This window comes from Arachis ipaensis, chromosome B9 (genome assembly GCF_059453495.1).
Source record: "Arachis ipaensis isolate K30076 ecotype BB chromosome B9, ASM5945349v1, whole genome shotgun sequence".
Taxonomy (NCBI): Eukaryota; Viridiplantae; Streptophyta; class Magnoliopsida; order Fabales; family Fabaceae; genus Arachis; species Arachis ipaensis.
The window spans coordinates 74,866,381-74,871,199 of record NC_142444.1 but is presented as its reverse complement, the minus strand read 5'-3'; the positions used below and the strand labels follow the sequence as shown (position 1 = coordinate 74,871,199).

General features: G+C 41.2%; 1 non-coding gene across 1 annotated transcript; it reads right to left on the bottom strand.

Annotated features, from left to right (window-relative positions):
* Window positions 1-870: 870 nt before the first annotated feature.
* Window positions 871-978, bottom strand: LOC148545054 (small nucleolar RNA R71). The gene has a single exon (XR_015901969.1). It is a non-coding gene; the product is annotated as a small nucleolar RNA R71 (small nucleolar RNA).
* Window positions 979-4,819: the final 3,841 nt, after the last annotated feature.

Genomic DNA, 4,819 nt, shown 5'->3' with positions numbered 1-4,819 from the left:
TCGAAAATACCTCCCTCTTTTTCAAAAAATTCTTTTTAATTAATTAATTGTTTCAATTTTTAATTTTAATTTTAATTTTATCTTAATTTTCGAAAATCATTAACTCCTTTTCAAAATTTAGTTTTTTCGAAATTCCCTCTCTTCCATCCCCTTCAATTTATTTATTCATCTACTAACACTTCTCTTCACCCAAAATTCGAACTCCTTCCTCTCCTCTGAGTTCGAATTCTTCTCTTCTACATTCTTATTCTTCTTTTCTTCTACTCACACAAGGGAACCTCTATACTGTGGTAAAAAAGATCCCTATTATTATTTTTCTGTTTCCTTCTTTTTCATATGAGCAGGAGCAAGGACAAGAACATTCTTGTTGAAGCAGATCCTGAACCTGAAAGGACTCAGAAAAGAAAACTAAGAGAAGTTAAAATACAACAATCCAGAGACAACCTTACAGGAATTTTCGAACAAGAAGAGGAGATGGTAGCCGAAAATAATAATAATGCAAGGAGGATGCTTGGTGACTTTACTGCACCTAATTCCAATTTACATGGAAGAAGCATCTCCATTCCTGCCATTGGAGCAAACAATTTTGAGCTGAAATCTCAATTAGTTTCTCTGATGCAGCAGAACTGCAAGTTTCATGGACTTCCATCTGAAGATCCTTTTCAGTTCTTAACTGAATTCTTGCAGATATGTGATACTGTTAAGACTAATGGAGTAGATCCTGAAGTCTACAGGCTCATGCTTTTCCCGTTTGCTGTAAGAGACAGAGCTAGAATATGGTTGGACTCTCAACCTAGGGATAGCCTGAACTCTTTGGATAAGCTGGTCAAGGCTTTCTTAGCCAAGTTCTTTCCTCCTCAAAAGCTGAGTAAGCTTAGAGTGGATGTTCAAACCTTCAGATAGAAAGAAGGTGAATCCCTCTATGAAGCTTGGGAGAGATACAAGGAACTGACCAAAAAATGTCCTTCTGACATGCTTTCAGAATGGACCATCCTGGATATATTCAATGATGGTCTGTCTGAATTAGCTAAGATGTCATTGGATACTTCTGTAGGTGGATCCATTCACCTAAAGAAAACGCATACAGAAGCTCAAGAACTCATTGACATGGTTGCTAATAACCAGTTCATGTACACTTCTGATAGAAATCCTGTGAGTAATGGGACACCTCAAAAGAAGGGAGTTCTTGAAATTGATACTCTAAATGCCATATTGGCTCAGAATAAAATATTAACTCAGCAAGTCAATATGATTTCCCAGAGTCTGAGTGAAATGCAAGCTGCATCCAACAATACTCAAGAGGCATCTTCTGAAAAAGAAGCTTATGATCATGAAAACCCTGCAATAGCAGAGGTGAATTACATGGGTGAACCATATGGAAACACCTATAATCCCTCATGGAAGGATCAACAAAAGCCTCAACAAGGCTTTAATAATGGTGGAAGAAACAGGTTTAGCAATAGCAAGCCTTTTCCATCATCCAGTCACCAACAGACAGAAAACTCTGAACAAAGTACCTCTAATTTAGCAAACATAGTCTCTGATCTATATAAGGCCACTCTGAGTTTCATGAATGAAATAAGGTCCTCTATTAGAAATTTGGAGGCACAAGTGGGCCAGCTGAGTAAGAAGATCACTGAAAACCCTCCTAGTGCTCACCCAAGCAGTACAGAAGAAAATCCAAAAGCAGAATGCAAGGCCATTAAATTGACCATCATGGCCGAACCCACAAGAGAGGAGGAGGACATAAATCCCAAGGAGGAAGACCTCCTGGGACGTCCAGTGATCAATAAGGAGTTTTCCTCTAAGGAACTAAAGGAATCTGAGGCTCATCTAGAGACCATAGAGATTCCATTAAACCTCCTTACGCCCTTCATGAGCTCTGATAAGTATTCATCTTCTGAAGAGAATGAGGATGTTACTGAAGAGCAAGTTGCCAAGTTCCTTGGTGCAATCATGAAGCTGAATGCCAATTTATTTGGTAATGAGACTTGGGGAGATGAATCTCCCCTGTTCACCAATGAACTAAATGCATTGGATCAACTGAGATTCCCTCAGAAGAAACAAGATCCTGGAATGTTCCTAATACCTTGCACCATAGGCACCATGACCTTTGAGAAGGCTCTATGTGACCTTGGGTCAGGGATAAACTTCATGCCCCTCTCTGTAATGGAGAAACTGGGAATCTTTGAGGTGCAAGCTGCCAGAATCTCATTAGAGATGGCAGACAACTCAAGAAAAGAGGCTTATGGACAAGTAGAGGACGTGTTAGTAAAGGTTGAAGGCCTTTACATCCCTGCTGATTTCATAATCCTAGATACTGGGAAGGATGAGGATGAATCCATCATCCTTGGAAGACCCTTCCTAGCCACAGCAAGAGCTGTGATTGATGTTAACAGAGGTAAACTAGTCCTTCAATTGAATGAGGACTCCCTTGTGTTTAAAACTCAAGGTCATCCTTCTGTAAACATAGAAAAGAGGCACAGTAAGCTTCTCTCAAAACAGAGTCATACAGAGCCCCCACAATCAAACTCTAAGTTTGGTGTTGGGAGGCCACAACCAAACTCTAAGTTTGGTGTTGAACTCCCATATCCAAACTCTAAGTTTGGTGTTGGGAAGTCTCAACAATGCTCTGAACATCTGTGAGGCTCCATGAGAGACCACTGTCAGCTATTGACATTAAAGAAGCGCTTGTTGGGAGGCAACCCAATTTTTATTTATCTAATTTTATTTTTCTTGTTCTTTCATGTTTTATTAGGTTCATGATCATGTGGAGTCACAAAATAAATAGAAAAATTGAAAACAGAATCAAAGACGCCAGGAATGCACACTGAGGAAAGCTGGCGCTGAACGCCAGAAACAAGCATAGAACTGGCGTTCAACGCTAGAAACATGCTACATCTGGGCGTTGAATGCCCAGAACAAGCACCAATTCGGCGTTTAAACGCCAGAATTGCATGCAAAGGCATTTTACATGCCTAATTGGTGCAGGGATGCAATTCCTTGACACCTCAGGATCTGTGGATCCCACAGGATCATCTCAGCATCTGTGGACCCCACAGGATCCCCACATACCTCCACTCACCTTACCTCCTCATAATCCTATATCACCCTTTCCCAAGAACCCTTCACCAATCACCTCCAATTCCCCTCCAAAACCATCATACACCCACCTACACCCACCCACTCAAAATTCAAACCATCATTCCTTCCTTTTCACACATCATAACCACCTTAAACCCCCAGTGGCTGAACCCTTCCCACACCTCCATTTCCTCAATCTCTTCTTCTTCTCATCCTTTCTTTCTTCTTTTGCTCGAGGACGAGCAAACATTCTAAGTTTGGTGTGGTAAAAGCATAAGCTTTTTGTTTTTCCATAACCATTGATGGCACCTAAGGCCAGAGAAACCTCTAGAAAGAGGAAAAGGAAGACAAAAGCTTCTATCAAGGGTCTATAGCTCAGTGGTAGAACATCTGACTGCAAATCAAGAGATCCCTGAGATACCTCAGGGGATACATTTTCCTCCACACAATTATTGGAGCAACTAAGGGTGGAACATCAAGAGCACTCAATCATCCTCCATGAAATTAGAAAAGATCAAAGAGCTATGAGGGAGGAGCAACAAAGACAAGGAGGAGACATAGAAGAGCTCAAGGACATCATTGGCTCCTCAAGAAGAAAACGCCACTGGTGCACGAAATTGTGATGTCACATTCATAATTTGTCACAACTTCGATACAACTAACCAGCAAGTGCACTGGGTCGTCCAAGTAATACCTTACGTGAGTAAGGGTCGAATCCCACGGAGATTGTTGGTATGAAGCAAGCTATGGTCACCTTGTAAATCTCAGTCAGGCAGATATAAAGTGATAATGGTGTTTTCGAATATTATATAATAAAATAGGGATAGAGATACTTATGTAAATCATTGGTAGGAATTTCAGATAAGCGAATGGAGATGCTTTTCTTTCCTCTGAACCTCTGCTTTCCTGCTATCTTCATCCAATCAGTCTCACTCCTTTCCATGGCTGGCTTTATGTGATACATCACCATTGTCAATGGCTACTTTCGGTCATCTCTCGGGAAAATGATCCAATGCCCTGTCACGGCACGGCTAATCGTCTGGAGGCATCACCCTTGCCAATGGCTTCATCTTATCCTCTCAGTGAATAATATGCTCACGCACCCTGTCACGGCACGGCTATTCATCTGTCGGTTCTCGATCATGCTGGAATAGGATTTACTATCCTTTTGCGTCTGTCACTAACGCCCTGCAATCGCGAGTTAGGAGCTCGTCACAGTCATTCATTCATCGAATCCTACTCAGAATACCACAGACAAGGTTTAGACCTTCCGGATTCTCTTGAATGCCGCCATCATTCTAGCTTACGCCACGAAGATTCCGGTTAAGAGATCTAAGAGATATTCATTCTAGCTTATTTCATGTAGAACGGAAGTGTTTGTCAGGCACGTGTTCATAGGGGAGATGGTGATGAGCGTCACACATAATCATCACCTTCATCACGTTCTTGGGTGCGAATGGATATCTTAAAAGCGAAATAAGATGAATTGAATAGAAAACAGTAGTACTTGCATTAATCTTTGAGGAACAGCAGAGCTCCACACCTTAATCTATGGAGTGTAGAAACTCTACCGTTAAAAATACATAAGTGAAAGGTCCAGGCATGGCCGAGATGGCCAGCCCCCAAAACGTGATCAAAGGATCATAAGGTAATCCAAAGATGTCAAATACAATAGTAAGAGGTCCTATTTATAATAAACTAGCTACTAGGGTTTACATGAGTAAGTAATTGATGC